Raw genomic sequence first — 18,158 nt, 5'->3', positions numbered from 1 at the left:
AAGAGGCTGACATTGATCAGACTCAGAGAATCTATCCTTTAATTCAAAGACTGGGTAAAAATCTGTAAATGCCTGTGCGTGAATGCATAGTTAGGGTCAATATTACTTTTTCAGTACCCATACCTTTACACTGCACCTGACGTGTTGCACTGATAAACACTATCAGGTATTCTAGTTTGCAAAAACTGTAAGGACCACTTCAAGTGCATCTCTGGGAAACTAGCTATTGGAACTGTCCTCAAATTTATCCTGCTGAGGCTAAAGTTTTCTTATCTATAAAATACTCTTCAGGGACTTACTTGGGGGTCCAGTGGTGAAGACTCCATGCTTCTACTTCAGGGAGCACAGGTTCAATCCCTGGTCAGGGAGAAAAGATCATGTATGCCATGCCATGCAGCCAAAAAAAAATAATAATAATAAAATACTATTCATTACTTAATTAAAAAAATAATGGGGGAAGCAGTAAAAGCCCTCAATTCCAGAGGGTGAGAAAGCTTGGGGATAGAGAGCTGTGAAGTTCTTTTAATTAGTCCAGCACAGAAAGACTGATTTACCTAGAAATACCATTTGCTTAGTTTTCATGAAGTGCTTACTTCTGCGTCTATGGCCCTTTCTTCCAACCCCAGGCCCTCTTTGCCCCCCCTTGACAGCTGAGTCCTCTTCACTTGGTTCTGGATTCCAAGGCCAGGCCAGTCTAGATGGGATCTCTCTCACCTGAATATGAAAGTGATGATGATTCATATTGGACCTAACTCAGTATACATGAAGACACCGCTGGTAGAATCTATGTTTGGCCATAGTTTGGCACTTCCGGTAGAACAATACTCAGTAGCCATCCAGATTGCACTGGCCATTGTGCAGGATTTTTGTTCCAGAAAGTTGGAAAACTTACAGCAACAGTAGGCTGCTGGCCATCTTCTTCAGGTTTACCAGTCAAAGTAACTATGTGCAAATCAACTGGGACAGAGTTGAAAAAAGATATAAAGAAAGCAGGAAGACCTGATTCAGAAATGAGCAAATAAAGCAGCACCTGAAATCAGCAATATAATTGAAGCAGCAACAGAATTTATCAAACAGGACATTGTGATGTTCAGTGGATTTGTGAGAGGCTATTTGCTAGGCCTTGCCTCTTAAGGACATGAGTGTTCTGTCACAGTGGATTCAACCTGAGAGGAGAAGGGGTGGTAACATGATGATGTCTCTACAGTTCCAGACACCAGATTCTCCAGGGTGTGAAGAAAAAAGTAGTTGGGCAAAATGGAGCTCACAACTTACTGTTTGTCTTCTGACAAATCCTGCAGCGCAGCCAAAAAATAAATAAGGTGAATCCACTTAAAAAAATATATATGTTTGCAATAAACTAAAAGGATTGTAATGCCCTTTTGTGGAAGGTTTTAGAAATAATAGAATTATTGAATATATTAAATAGATTCTACTGATATAAAATAATAATAATGGGGGAAAAATCACTGCTGTTCTAGTCTCTGTGACATAATTAGTGCAGCTTGTATCTCCCAAATCTTACCATTCTGTTTCTCTTGCAGGACCAGAATACGGTGCTGCCCTTTGCATTCTCTGCTTCCCAGCACAGAAAACACTGGCAAAGAACAGGCAAGGAAGCTGGACATTTAAGCCACTCTAAACTACAGATTATTCTTGAAGGAGAATCTTTTAAGGAACTGAGTTTTTGGTTTTACATGTATAGTAATGAATATATACAACTGAATTTTACAGTTATTTTTAAACAGTTGTATAAATGTTTTCTTAACTGAGAGATGACTGATTTTACTTTTTCTGTTTTCACTTGTATTCATTATGACATTTTTTAAATTATAAGCCTTGAATCAATATACTTATGTGAGTGTTGATAAGAGTAATCATTTCTAAGCTTGTTTGTCTCATGCCATAATATATACACATATTTCAAGATATTGAATTTATAGAAAATATATAGAAAAATATATGGAAGTGAATATTTAGAGAGAAAATCACTACTGATCACACCTCGTCAAATTATAAGATATGACACTTTCCCCTAACTACTCTCAATACAAATGCTATTAATGCATTTGTATATGCAATGAAACTTTTGAAAATTCATGTAGGAAAATTATATCAGACAGCTCACAGATTAGATTGTACAAATATTGAGTACATTAATGATTATTCATTAAAAACAAATCCTAGGTAAAAACAGTAATAAGATGTCGGTATTAAGCCAATCCTTTGAAGTAAAAAGTAGTGGCATATAGGGTGTTAATAGATACTAGAGACATAAAGTGATTGGGCTAACTAAGGCTGTAATGCCACACTAGCAATTCAGATTATTATGAGTGTTTTGTAGTGTCAGCCTGGGAATGCTCAAGAAAGTATATTCCAAACTTCCTTGATGATAAATGTCACCAGACTAGATAGCTAAACGTAATGATTATCAGACCTCTGCCCCAAGAGATTCTCATTCAGTAGGTTGTATTGTGACATTGTTATCTGTAGTGTACCTGTAGTCCTCCTGGGGACTCTTCAGACAAGCTTGAAAATCACCAAGGCTAAGAGGTCTGTGACCTTGGCACACTCTTAGCCTTTTAATCTTCCTCATTTGTACTTAAAGTTTGTGAAATAGGTTATAATTGTCAGATTATATAAACTACTTGTTTTATTTTACAGCATTTGCTCACCTGGTCTTATTTGTGACTAACAACTCTGTGAACTACTTGATATATATTTCATACATTCTTTACTTGGATTTAAGGATGCACATGCGTTCTCAAACTTAATGTGCATGAGGATCACTTGGACAAATCATTAAAATGCAAATGCATGCTCTGCCACCTAGATTTTGATTCATTTGGTCTCTGATGGGACCTAGGAATTCACATTTGAAATAAGCACTCCTGCTGATTCTGATGAAAGTGCTGTACAGATTATATATTCAGAAATCCCACTGTAGAGGACTGATGAATTAAAATCACAGTGACTGTTGGAAATCCACCTAAATCTAAACAAACCCTGTGGAAATACTTATGTGTTTGGAGCTTACTACCAGCTGTCAACGTATTACCTGAATTTTACTAGAAATGGTGCACTTGAATGTCATAAGACATTATCTTTATTCATTGGAATTATTTTGAGATTCATTCTATTTAAAAGACACTACAAGGAGGGCTTCCCTGGTGGCGCAGTGGTTGAGAGTCCACTTGCTAATGCAGGGCACACGAGCTCGTGCCCCGGTCTGGGAAGATCTCACATGCCGCGGGGCGGCTAGGCCCGTGAGCCGTGGCTGCTGAGCCTGCGCGTCCGGAGCCTGTGACCCGCAACGGGAGAGGCCACAACGGTGAGAGGCCCGCGTACCACAAAAAAAAAAAAAAAAAAAAAAAAAGACACTACAAGGACAGAACTTCTAGGTGATTTAATTAAGACAAAGCTCCTATTATTTGCTATTTAGGTAAACTATTTTATTTTTAATGTCCAAGCAAAATAATTGTTTGCAATTGTACTTATACTCTTTACCAATGTATCAAAAACTCCACAAAGAAACTGGTATTATATTTTCCTACAGGAAATCTTGCAATTTTGCAGTTCACATTTTTAGTTAGGTAAAATACAACTTTCATTACTATGCACAGTGAGAATTTAAATGTTTCTGATCCTTTCTGCAATAAAATGTTATGTACATGCTTTAAGACAGTTGAATCACTATGCTTCTTACTAATGATGGAGTAAAATTTTACGTGAATGTGTTATAATATTTCTGAATCTCATTAAATATTACATTCATAGAATTTTATTTTAGAACAATAGCTATCATCTCTTAATTGTTATGATCCTGAAACACACCAAATGCATTTCACTTGGTCAAATTTGCATTGTAACTTATTTTAAGTGTTTAATCTTAGACATCTGAGTTATTAGAAGGGTTGATTCAAAAATCGAATGTGTCTGGCTTGCAGAAGAATGAAACTGTCAATCCTATAATGATTAAAATAATGGATTAACAAATGTGCTAACCATATAAACAGTGGCTTTTTATACTGGTGTATCAGTGTTTTAAATTAGTAAAATTTGTCAATGTGATGAGCTTTATCTTTTTTACTTTCAGATGATATAGTCCAATTAAATGAGGAATAATAACACTGGCTTTCTCACAGAGTTATTACCACAATGCAATCAGCAAAGTATGTTAACAATTTGGATAAACAGTCCTTGTGTGTGTGTGTGTGTGTGTGTGTGTGTGTGTGTGTGTATGAAAGTGCACATACGCCTGTGTGCACACAGAGTACATGTTTAATTATAATATTGATATTTTAAAATACAGTTATATTTATCTGTGTGAACACATTTTATTTCTATTTTGAACAGAGTGTTATTAATTCAACCATGCTATTGACCATCTAGTTCTGATTTCCTGAATAATTATTTTAAACAGAAGTCATGTTCCTTTATCCAGGTTGGTTTTCCTCATCGAAATTGTGTGTAGAAGAATAATATCTTGATGAGAAAAAGAAGAAATACTGCACAGTCTAACCCTAATTTTAGAGGGATAGCTTTTTATCTTCATCCCTGACATCAAAAGAGGAGGTATCATAACATTTTAAAGCTTGAGCTTTTTATTTGACCGAGATTAGAAAATAAGGAACTCTGGATTTTCTACTTGTTTACCTGAAAACATCAAATTTAATACAACTCAAAAGATATATTATATTCTAGTTTACTTTTCATATGTCATTGTTATAGTCAAATGTTCTCTTTTTTCCAAGAAGATAAAGTTTTCCTTTGTGAGTATTTTTTTTTAACTTTTCATTTAATATTGGAGTATAGTTTTTTGTTTTGTTTTGTTTTTTTGCCACACCATTTGGCTTGTGGGATTTTAGTTCCCTGACAAGGGATCGAACCCAGGCCCTAGTCAGTGAAAGTGCAGAGCCCTAACCACTGGGCCACGAGGGAATTCCCTGGAGTATAGTTGATTAACAATGTTGTGTTAGTTTCATGTGTACAGCAAAGTGGTTCAGTTATACATATACATGTATTTATTCTTTTTCAAATTCTTTTCCCTTTTAGGTTGTTACATAATATTGAGCAGATTTCCCTGTGCTATACAGTAGGTCCTTGTTGGTTATCCATTTTAAATACAGCAGTGTGTACATGTCAATCCCACACTCCCTAACCATTCCTTCCCCCCACCCTTCCCCCCTGGTAACCATAAGTTTGTTCTCTAAGTCTGTGAGTCTGTTTCTATTTTGTAAATAAGTTCATTTGTCTCATTTGTTTTTAGATTTCGCATATAAGGTATATAATACAATATTTCTCTTTCTCTGTCTGACTTACTTCACTCAGTATGACAATCTCTAGGTCCATCCATGTTGTTGCAAATGGCATGATTTCATTCTTTTTAATGGCTGAGTAATATTCCTTTGTATATACGTACAACATCTTCTTTATCCATTCCTCTGTCGATGGACATTTAGGTTGTTTCCATGTCTTGGCTATTGCAGACAGTGCTGCAATGAACATTAGGGTGCATATATCCTTTCAGACCATGTTCTTCTCTGGATATATGCCCAGGAGTGAGATTGCAAGATCATATGGTAGCTCTAGTTTTAGTTTTTTAAGGAAACTTCGTACTGTTTTCCATAGTGGCTGTACCAATTCACATTCCCACCAAAAGTGTAGGAGGGTTCCCTTCTCTCCACACCCTCTCCAGCATTTATTGTTTGTGGATTTTAAAATTTGTATGGAGACACAAAAGACCCTGAATAGCCAAAGCAATCTAGAGAAAGAAAAACGGTGCTGGAGGAATCAGGCTCCCTGACTTCAGATTATACTACAAATCTATAGTCATCAAAACAGTATGGTACTGGCACAAAAATAGAAATATAGGACAATGGAATAGGATAGAAAGCCCAGAAATAAACCCACACACCTATGGTCAATTAATCGACGACAAAGGAGGCAAGACTATACAATGGGGGAAAGACAGTGTCTTCAATAAATGGTGCTAGGAAAACTGGACAGCTACATGTAAAAAGATGAAATTAGAACATTCTTTAATGCCATACACAAAAATAAGGTCAAAATAGATTAAAGACCTAAATGTGAGACCATAAACTCTAAAACTCTTAAAGGAAAACATAGGCAGAACACTCTCTGACATAAATTGCAGCAATATCTTTTTCGATCCGTCTCCCAGAGTAATGGAAATAAAAACAAAAATAAAGAAATGGGACCTAATGAAATTCAAAAGTTTTTGCACAGCAAAGGAAACCATAAACAAAATGAAAAGACAACCCATAGAATGGGAGAAAATATTTGCAAATGATGTGACCAACAAGGGATTAGTCTGCAAAATTTACAAGCAACTCATGTGGTTTAATATCATCAAAACAAACAACCCAAACAAAAAATGCGCAGAAGACCTAAATAGATATTTCCCCAAAGAAGATATACAGATGGCCAAGAGGCACATGAAAAGATATTCAACATTGCTAATTATTAGAGAAATGCAGATCAAAACTATCGATACAATGAGATATTACCTCACACCAGTCAAAATAGCTATCATCAAAAAATCCACAAACAATAAATACTGGTAAATATTATTTTTATTTTGTATTATAAGTAATTGTTTTTAATAGCTAAGAATTAATACATTTATAACGATGTCTTAAAAACAGAGAAAATCACAATTTGTGAGAATTTAAAGCCAAAATAGATCTATTTATTTCTAAAATATAAAATTGAAAAATGATTAGTATTCCAAGTATTCAAGTGCGGCATGAGCAGTGTTTAAAAAGATTTATAGACTTGTATTTCATCTAAATAGGAAATCATTCCAGATACTTATTTGTCCAGGGGATTAGTTAAACAAATGTCCCTAACCTATTTAAATTTGTCATCTCAATTGAAGACAGGTCTCAAGAAGTGAATTGGTGGACTCTGAAACACATGGACACACTTTGTGACCGTCCTATTATTAGAAGCTAAAAGGTAATTACAAATCACAGAGGTGGCAGCGGCTCGAAGGGGTCAGGTTAGAAAGACAAGGAGAAAAATTATGGTCTAATTTTTTTTAAAAAAGGATGTGTGTTTAAACCTAATTGAGTTATTTATTGAGTAGATTTAGAGAAAGGATGGTACCCTGTCACACCACTTTAGCATACTGAATAGCTCAAGGGGAAAACGTTGCTAGGAAGCTTTAATTAATTTCCTTCATCTAATCCTCTGTTAACACTAAACAAGCCACTGTCACATGCATCATATGAATTCCAAGGACAAAGTGAAAGCCATTTAAAAGTAGTCATATCGGGCTTCCCTGGTGGCGCAGTGGTTGGGAATCCGCCTGCCAATGCAGGGGACACGGGTTCGAGCCCTGGTCCGGGAGGATCCCACATGCCGCGGAGCAACTAAGCCCGTGCGCCACAACTACTGAGCCTGCGCTCTAGAGCCCGCGAGCCACAACTACTGAAGCCTGTGTGCCACAACTACTGAAGCCCGCGCGCCTAGAGCCTGTGCTCCGCAACAAGAGAAGCCACCGCAATGAGGAGCCTGCGCCCCGCAACAAAGAGTAGCCCCCGCTCACCGCAACTAGAGTAAAGCCCGCGTGCAGCAGCGAAGACCCAATGCAGCCAAAAATTAAATAAATGAATAAATAAATAAGTTTATAAAAAAAAAAAAAAAAAAAAAAAAAAAAAAAAAAGTAGTCATATCCCAATAAGGTTATTAAGAGACCATTTCTAAGTTCCTCATTAAAGTTAATGCATCTAACACTAATACTGTTCAAAATCCATATTACAGTCCAGCAATTTCATAAAATATTGATTGCTTTGGTGTGTCCTTATATACTAATGTATTCTATTTTTAAGTAACTTAGTGAGGCAAAAGTCCAGGTTATTTAGTTTCAGCTTGTTGTGAAAGATTGCAACTTCTGTAACAGCTTTAAATTGCAATAGCTCAAGCCTTTGGGTATTTCAGTTTCTGTATCTAAAATTGAGTGCCAGCATCACAGCCTCTGTATTTTGTCTAGAGCTTTTCTCTCTCAGGGTTATACAAAACAATAGGAGATTAATGGGGTAACATATTAAAAAGTTTTATGAATGATCAATATTATCCCTATTTTTCTGTAGGAGAAATGGAGTCATATGTAGGTTAAGTAACCATTAAAACTGTTATAGAAAAGGATCCATTTATGCTGCATTTAACTGCATTCCAAGCACTTATTCTTTGCTAATCTCCTTAACTGTCACTTTGAGTGCCAAAGGTGAGGTACGTATCCTGTATAAACATATGCAGATTTTGAATCATTTAAGCTGTCTTTTCAAATATTGATCAATATATCAAGTTTGATGATCAAAAACCAGAATTTTCCTTACTCTTTGCCAAAAAGCCCCTTTTAGTGAGATTTTCTTTAATGTAATGAGGCGGGGCTGGGGGGAGGCATAGGTTTGCATATAAATGTACTTCCCATCAGTAAACTTACTTCCCCAAACATGTAGTACTATCATCTCAACTGAAAATCTGGTGTAGAAAGAATGTCAAAGTCCATGCTGGAGAATAAAATCCTTCCCCACTGAAAACTGTAGAGCAGGTCTGAAGGGAACGACATCTCTCGCTATCTTAAGGAAATTCTTTTTCTTTTGTTTTTTCCTGTCAAAATGCAGCTTAATTCAGTATGAAGACTATGTATAGTGGCTTGTTGCTTAAGGTCCTACAATGCTTTTTGCATAACGGTAATAAAGTGTTTTAATGATACATTTTTCCATTAAGACTTTGGAAGACTATATTGTTGGCATAATGGGTAGAATGAGAGAGTATCTTACAGTGTACGGCAAGAGGAGGTGGGAAAGTTAAAGTAAAAGAAATAAAAATATCATTGTATATTATTTTACATGAAATAAAATTTAATTAATGACAATAATTTGTAACGTGATGAGCATAGCCAAACACAAATGTGAGTGAAATGAAACTAATATCAGAGACTAAAGAGAAATCTTCAGAGATTCACTCTTCTGTAGAAATTGAAGACAGATAAAGGGAAAAGGGCATGGAGAGAATCAAGTTTTTAATTTTCATACAAAACATTAAAAATCCATTGATATCAGATAAATTCTTTGTATTTAGACCTCCAATGTGAGTGGTGGGAGCTATTTCACTGTCCCTAAATTCTTTCTCAATGAATTTCAGATTTCCTCTACGTATATTGAAGAGAAATGTCGAGAATTTTTAAAAGAAATTAGTTCAAATGGAAAATAAGAAGAAATGGAGAAGAAAGAGAAGACAGAGGAGGTGAAGGATGAAGAGAAGAAGAACAAGGGAAAGCACATCATTAACATCTATGAAAACATATGGTCAAGAGAAAAATACACTCCCGCTACAAAGAACTGGGGAGATCAGTGTTCGGCCCTCTTTCCGCCAGTTTACTTTGTAATTGTTTTGTCCAATTTACCTTAGGCTAGCCATGTATTTCCTCCCTACTTTACATACGCATGGAAATTGCACATTTTCTAGGATTGGGCTGAAACAAGTTGTGTCTTGAACACGTGGCAAATTTCCTACTCTCTTCTAAGCAAAATCAAAATATGCCAAGAAAATATACCACATGGAGGTATAACACAACACAGGGTAAGGTGCATTTGGAAGCAAGCAAAGACTTTCCTAACAGATGAAAAACTTTCTAGAGCCCAGGCCTCCTGAAAAAGAAAGTTCAACATGAATATAAAGAGAGGAAGAGACTGCTATGGAATGAGCTTAAAAGAGTAGGAAGGGGGGCTTCCCTGGTGGCGCAGTGGTTGGGAATCTGCCTGCCAATGTAGGGGATGCGGGTTCGAGCCCTGGTCTGGGAAGATCCCAAATGCCACGGAGCAACTGGGCCCGTGAGCTACAATTACTGAGCCTGTGCGCCTGGAGCCTGTGCTCCGCAACAAGAGAGGCTGCGATAGTGAGAGGTCCGCGAACCGCGATGAAGAGTGGCCCCCGCTTGCCACAACTAGAGAAAGCCCTCGCACAGAAACAAAGACCCGACACAGCCATAAATAAATAAATTTTTTAAAAAAAGAGTAGGAAGGGATCATATCAAGAAAAAAAAAACAAACGTGAAATTATTCTTAGTTTGCAGTTTTATTAAGTAGAAAAGAGAAACTGTGGAAAACCTTACATGTGATAACAGTAGGATGAGTTCATGTTTCTGTAAACTGTTTCCTTTGCAGTCTGAATACTGGAATCAAAAGCAAGAAAAAAAAAAAAGGAATTCAGATCAACAAGTTAAGGGTCATTTCAGCAGTTAACAGAAAGATAGTGGCAGCTGGAAAGTGGTGACAGTAGAAATGGAGAAAATAAATAATGTAGGAAGGAGAATAAAGAATTTTTGGTGCTTTGTGATAGGTGGGCAAAGGCGTCTTGCATGATAACTGTATTAATGGAATGTCAATCCATTTACTAAGAAAGAGATTCAGGAATAGGAGAGATTTTGATGGAATAATATCACAAGTTAAGTTTGGGACAAGTAAAATTTGAGTGGAGCTGTCCAATTGTCTGCAAGATATTACCAAGTAGAAAAAATAAGATTTCTGGGCTATAAAGAAAGTATGTGAGTACAATGGGCTTATAGACAAGCAGAGGTACTGGATAAATTGGGTTTAAAAGCTTGACCATTTACAAACAATTTTCCTAATCAAAGGATTATACCTCAGTTTCTTCACCTGCAAAAGTGGGATTGCAGTGGCACCTCTTGACATTGATCTTAGAGGGTTATTGTGGAAATTCAATGAGATACTATATGCAAGACACTTGTCATACATCTGGAGTTTTATACATATTCACGAATGTTAGCTATTATTGCCGTCTCTATCATCACCATTTAAACATCTGGGAATGTATGACTTTCTTAAGAAGAGATGTCTCGAGATTAAATGAGCAACCTCAGCATTGGAATACAGTTAGGGAAGGAGAATCCAGAACACAAAACTGAGTAATATGGGCAGCATTGGAAGTACATATATAACTATGAAAATGTTATGCAATAGATATGAAAAATTTTCAGAGTCCAAAGAAAATGAGGGTTGAAAAATGTCCACTTTATTTAACAATAAGGACATATTGAATACACTTGCAAAGCAAATTAAAAAAAATATATAAATGTATCCTTGGCATGGCTTAGGCATGAAATGTGTGGAGAGTAGCTATGCATAAGTAGCCACCAGTAGTAGATAGCTAATATTAGCAAAAATTTTTGTGCATAGCAGATGGCACCGTTTTGGGAATTGCAGAGAACAAAAGGAGAAGAAAAAGCGAAGCTGACAAATTTATCAATTAATTAATTGGAGAAATAATCTTGCCATTTTTTGGAGGAGAGGAAGCTTAGGGTTATAAGAGAGGCATATGGTCAAATAATCCTTTAGATATGCAAATATTGGCAATGGCTTTCTTCAGTGGAGTAAAGATGAGTAATATGATCTCTATGAACTGGTAGGACTAAGAAAACTTTCTGTTTAAAGTTGGAACAACTTATTTGGTCAATGATCCATACTGTTCCATACATGGAAATGTTGTAAAATCTCAGTCAGATATCAATCATATAGATCCGACATCATTCCTTAAAGAGAGACATTTTACAATGCCTCAATCTTGGAATATTTATTCCTCCATATTTCAGAAATTCCTTCATATTTCTCCTTCAAAAAGAATCCTCCTCATCAGTAGCTGTTCATGTTTGTCTCATCAAATTCACCAAAATCCTGCTTATTAGCAAACCTCACATGAATTATCATACTGTTTCTCTCCTTTTCTTCATTAACAAACATCTTGAGAAAACTTCCTACTTTAAATTTCTTCTACTCTTTCTTTTTCACCTTTGTTAATTTTTCTCCATTTGCCTCTTAAATGTGAACATTCCAGTAGATTTTTTTTTTTCTAGCTTATAGTCTCTCCTCATTCTACATATTCTCATGCAGCAATTTGATCTTCAGACATGTTTTCAGTCTGGATGATATGCAGACACGTTCAGCTCAGACTCAAATCCAACTGCTAACATTTTTAGTTCCAAACCAGGAGGTAGGAGGCTGACAGTGAAAATAAGTGGAAAGTCAGACAAGTAAACTGCCCCTGAAACCAAAGCTTCCCTGAAGGCCTATGATGGTATATTTATCCCAGATCCCAAGATTGGATAGCCTTAGAGGGAATAGGAGACAATATTTTGTACTGACACAAGATGGTCAGCTGGAATCGATATTTTGGATGAAACTGGGACTTTGAAAGTGTTATACCTTTATGGAGAAATCAGCAGGAAATAAAAAGTACATGCGTTTACATGACAGAAATCTTCCAAAATGGCCTGAATGCTAGATGGAGAATACAAGGCAAGCTCTCGTGAAAAATCATATACGGTAATTCTGCTCTTTTGTAGGATTTGGGTTTTAAATTTACGTTACTCATAGAGTCAAGGAAATACAAACTCAAAAAGTTAAAGATACGACTAATTGGTATCACTCCAGAAACTTAATAGAAACAAAAGAAAATGTATTCCAGATTAGCCATTCTGATTGGTATAAAGTGTTATTTTGCCTTTTCCCCAACATGTAGGGAAGTTAAGCACATTTTCATATATGTATTGGTTATTTGGATATCTTTGTTTGTAAAAGCCCTGTTCAAGTGTTTTGTTCATTTTTTCTATGATTTATTCATAGAAATTTTCAATTTCTTAGTAAATATTTATGTGTATCTTACAAATATATGAATTGCAAATATATTTTCCCATGCTGAAGCTTGCCTTTTTAGACTCTTAAAGGTGTCTCTTGATAAGTAGAACACCTTTATTTTATGTAGGTAAACTTGTATTTTTTTTCCCCTATGCTTACTGGTTTCTGAATTTAAGAAATCTTTCACACTCAACAGAACAGGTAAAATGAAAAGAAAAACAGTATCAAGTGTTGGCAATTTTACGGAACAACTGAACATCTAGTGTTCATTGACCCAGCTATTTTGGAAAACTGTCAGTATTGTACTAAAACTGAACAATATTATTCCATATTACCCAACAATTCCACTGTTAGATAAGTAACCTATTTATAGAAATTACTATACATATTTACCTAAAACTTTGAACAAAACTATTGCTACCAACACTACATATAATGTAGCCAAAAAATGGAAACAACCCTAATGTCCATCAGTAATAGAATGAATACACAGATTTTGCTACAGTCAAACAATGGAATGATAAGGAATAAACTGGGTAAACACACATAGTAGTTCAATAAATTATTATTATTTTGTCTTGAGTATGCTAAGACTCTTTATTCAAAAGGTCTAATAATTTCACTTTGGATATATCTTGGCATTGATTATGACTACATTTACTAGGCAGCTTTAGATATTTCTTTATTTCAATAAATAGTTACAGGAGTACACAGGTTTGAGAATATTTTTGTTGTTGTTGTTGATTTATTTTTTAACCACTATGGGAAATACTTAAGTATTTTTATACATACAGAGAAAAGAGCAACTGATAAGAGAACTAAAAATGTAGAAGAGAGAAAGTCCTAAATATAGGGCAATATTTCAGTACTGAAACAGATGGAAGAAGATAGAATCCAATGCAGAGACAGTTGATATAACCTTACAAAAGAAATGAGCACCCAGCCTTTGGAACTGAGGAAAAGGAAGCATGTAGTTGAGTTTCTGAATAAAAAATACTATGTGATTGACAAAGAAAATACCTATCTTGTGTCTTCTGACCCTAATAATTCTAGTGAAGTACAAGGCAAGGTCAAGAGCTGAGAAAGAGGATAGAAGTGACATAGAGGTTACTCTATATTAATGACATCTTTCAATAGCTAATTCATGGGAAGCTTTAAGGTATGAGGAATTTGAACAGAAGGGTAGTTCAAATGATTGGTGAGGGTTTAATAGAGAGCTGTGATCAAAAAACAAGTATCGAATCAGAATGAATGGGTTTGAAACCCACGTCTACCACCTCCGTATTTTGTGACTTTGAGTGTCAGGTTATTCATCTGTAAAATGAGAGTAAAAAAATTGATAATCCTATAGGATTACTATGAAGATACAAAGAAATAATAAGAGGTAAAATGATAGACACACTATCTTAATTAGTTACTTGCATTTTTTTTTTTTTGGTTAGTCAGTGGATCTATAGTGACAGGATAAGAAAGTAGAGAGATTAATAGAGTAGGAGAATGGCAATGGGTCAAGCCTCATGATATATTCACTTTTATTTTTTTAGATCAAAAGTCAGTGAAGTAAGGAGTGAAGGAGATAAAAGGGTAAATGGTTTTAGTAAAACAAAAAAGAAGTAGATTAGCAGTCATCATTTAAGATATGGCAAAATTATGCTTGATGTCAATGTGTAAAATGTAAAAAAAAAATTGCTAGAAAATGGAAAATTGTAAAATTCTTAGTGGATTCAGGATGCCTTCACCTACATACCTACTCACTTTTAAACCAACCTCTATGTGTGCTTTGCACCTAACACTTCAAATGACTTCGCTTTGCTAAGATCTGATATCTAAATTTATTTGATCTAGCAACAACATTCAATACAGTTGAACTCTTTTTCCTTTTTAAAATACATTTCTTGACTGGCCTCCAAGTTTGTACATTTTTTTCACAGTCCTCCTACATCCTTGTCTGCTCCATCACTATCTTCTATGAAAATACGGCCGCCTTTCCAATGATCCCAAATACTGAATTTGGGGGTCTTCAGTGTATAGGTGGTATAGTTTACTTAGTTCTTGGAAAAAAGTGTGAATTGAGAACAGTTGTATATATCTATATCCAGACCAACATCTATATCCAGACCAAATTTAATATTCAGAATTGCTTAGAATGGAAGATTCTATCTTTCTCTACTATAATGCTGGCTGCTTGAATCAGTAAGAATAGCCATCCATCTCCATGGCTTCCTCTTTCCCATGGTAGGGAGAATAATCATGAGTTACTCTTTCTGTAGTCTCCAACCCAGCCCTTACTAAAGTGTTCTAAATAATCCATATGTATTTTCCCTAGAACTCCTTAGCCCTAAGCTTCTTGCATTATTCTTTTCAGGCCATCGACCTCATGGCAGAGTTCTCTACCACAGCACAGAATTTAGAGTATTTCCACACATCAGACATACATATTGGATAACTAAGTGTATTGCTTGTATCTTTGCCTATTCGGAATATTTCCCATCACCAAAACCCTGGTCATCCCAGGGAGAGAGGGGGCACTGCAATGAGATAGTAGTTAATTTTCCATAATGGCGCTAGACCATGCCAAACTTTCAACCAGGCCTTTGTCTTTTCCACCTCTATCTATACAACTTCTGCGTGTAGAGAATCCCTTAAAACTCTGCCTAGCATCCTTACCTAGCTCAGATATATTTATTACCATCAGATCTGCTGGATTATATACCTAAGTGGTAGGCTGCAATATCATGTAGCACCCTCTCTATGCTTCACTCAAATCAAGTTATCTTCTAAAATACCACATAAAAACACCAGAACAGTAACCACAAGCCCTCTAAAATTCAAGTGGTCCACTAAAAACCACACCTCATTTATTATAGGCTGGAAGTTCAAAGTATAACAATTATTATAAATTAGGAGAATTTCCTCTAATGTCACAGAGCCCTAGACTCACAAAAACGTCACAAATAACTGCAGATGGATGAATCTTTGAAACTTTATCTCTCACCCTCTGGTTTGCCTGTGTCTTAGTAGAGAAGACCGCATGCTACTTACTGCTTCCCTGGTCTAATGAGTATATCACTAATATAGTGAATCAGCATGTTGTTTTCTGGAACATCAAAATGGTCTAGGTCCTAGTGAACTACAGAGCAAGAGACTTAACAGGGTCTGGTGAAAGTTAAAGGTTTGAAAACTGAGTGGTAGAAGTAGGAAAATTCTTATCAACAGTCTTATGCCTCAAGAGATGAAATTCTCATCACTCCATCAGACAAATGAATGAGAATAAAAATGTTGTCCAAAGGTGACTGAAATCTAGAATGAATGGTAAAGGAAGTATAAGATAAATATCAACTTTGATTCCAGGATCACCTGTAACATCAAGGACTATATTGAAGGATATTGACATTGACCTCTACTCTGAGGGATTGTAGTTGCTCCTTCTTTCTTGAGATAGAATTCAGGGCCTCTTTTACTAATAACAGATTTGTATATCATAAGAGTGTATGCTATTTAATTGGCATGAAGGGTAAACTGTTACAGACTGTCAATACACCACTCATAGTTACTTGGGTCTCATTCATTTCCCTCACTTCCAGAGTGAAGGCAATGATTTTAAAATCCTGGCTTCAGAGACTGCCTCTCATCTCTGAACACCGTAAGTTGTCCCAGGGTGCCAAAGGACCAGGGATGGATATTAGACATGAGCACCTGTGTGCCCTCCAAGGCATGAGCTACAGCAGCTCCAGCATCCAGTCCACCTGAGCTGGACTCATGTCCAACTGAAAATTCCTGCCTTCCTAGTGGTCCAGTTTAGGTGAATTAATGCCTCACAAAGATTTTGATTACAAGAGACAGGAGGTGGAAAGCAACTAACAGAAATGTCTTTCCTTTCTTCCTTCAAGGAACTGCTCTATGTGGTGCTGTGTAATCTCAAGGAGATGTTCCATAACTGAGCAATCGTACTTGTTTTTTTGAAACTATGTTCAGTTTGAGAAAACATGACATTTTATTTCCTATCCCTCTTTTTCTACACTTTTGCTTTCAGTTGATTACCACTCCTCCAACAATAATTGAATATGTAAGATTTTCCTCATGTCCTGATTTCTAGGAAACCAAGGCTAAAACATGATGCTTATCAGACAGCTAGGTGAGATAAAATTGAGGGCAAAGTAGAAACTATTTAAGCATTTTATAATCCTATGATTATCTGAGGCACAGAATTTGTGCCTTTAGTTACACTTACATTCCAAGCCCCACAATATTATTGAGACTATAGGCCATACCTAAAACAGCAGAACTATGAGTCTTTACTACAGGAAAGACTTTTACAATTATGTTTTCCAAAAACAGTTTTTCTAGTGTGAACAGATGCAACAATTTAATTTTTCTTCTTGTAAATCTATAAAAATATTGCAAATAACCTGTCAGTTATGACCTTTAGAATGGTATTGACCTTTTCATCTCATAATGGTGAAAAAGTGATAAAGTATAGCTGCACATAAATTGTATTTCAACCCTACCCACCCATGAGAATTGATAAAACAATAAGCAGAAAAATACAGAGTTGTTCAGTACAATCACATACCAGGAGTAATGGACACTGAGAGTGTTTAATGGGCAGTTAATTATTTTTCACATCCAGAAAAGAAACATGTGTGTGAGAATCTTGTTGCTCTCGTCTGTATATAAACTAGGTTTTTACACAATGTTCGGCAACACGCAGACCTAAGTTCAAGAGGCCTGTACTACGGTTAGAATGAATGTGAAGAAGACAGTGTTAGAATGAAAAATATATGAAACAGTGAAAAGTTCATGCCTACTTAAAGGCAACCTTATATTACATTGAAGTTTATGTACCAGTACTAATGAAAAGGGGCAATAAAAGAGGTTCTTTTATGCTAAATTGAAGAATAGATGTATATCAGAGACTCTTTCTTGTTAATGCTTTAGCAGAGGATCACCAAAATGATCTCTCTTTCAAGAGAATACCTGCATTACACATAGTCAGCAACTGGATACCTGTATAACTATGCTAAAGCTCCAGACATGTTTCCCTCAAGTTCTCTGACAAGGATAGAGGCTCTAAAGCCACCTGTTTGAGCTACTAAACCTCCTTTATGTCGCACCAGGTTCAAGGCTCTTGATCAAGTAGCCAGTTACTTCTGGAAGGTAAAGGAATTGTGCAACGATGTAAAGGGTGCTTATACCTTTCTGCTCCCAGCCTCTTAAACTTCAGAATTTTTTTTTTTTTTTGCCACACCGCGTAGCATATGGGATCTTCCCCAACCAGGGATCAAACTCGTGCCCCCTGTAGTAGAAGTGTGGAGTCTCAACCACTAGACAACCAGGGAAGTCCCCAATTTCAGAATTAAAGCCTTGTTCCAACCCACAGTCCTGTCTCTAGCATCGTTGACTTAATTCATAGATATTTTAACCAGTGAGTCAGGGAATTTTTAAGAAATAGCCTTATAGACTTTGGGGTAAAAG

The 18,158-nt window shown here is 36.0% G+C and overlaps 1 pseudogene; it reads left to right on the top strand.

Moving 5' to 3' along the window:
* The first annotated feature begins 698 nt into the window (after positions 1 to 698).
* Positions 699 to 1,134, top strand: LOC136134224 (FUN14 domain-containing protein 1 pseudogene; annotated as a pseudogene).
* The last annotated feature ends 17,024 nt before the right edge of the window (positions 1,135 to 18,158 follow it).

Source organism: Phocoena phocoena, chromosome 14 (genome assembly GCF_963924675.1).
Source record: "Phocoena phocoena chromosome 14, mPhoPho1.1, whole genome shotgun sequence".
NCBI lineage: Eukaryota > Metazoa > Chordata > Mammalia > Artiodactyla > Phocoenidae > Phocoena > Phocoena phocoena.
This window is presented reverse-complemented; position numbering and strand designations above follow the sequence as displayed.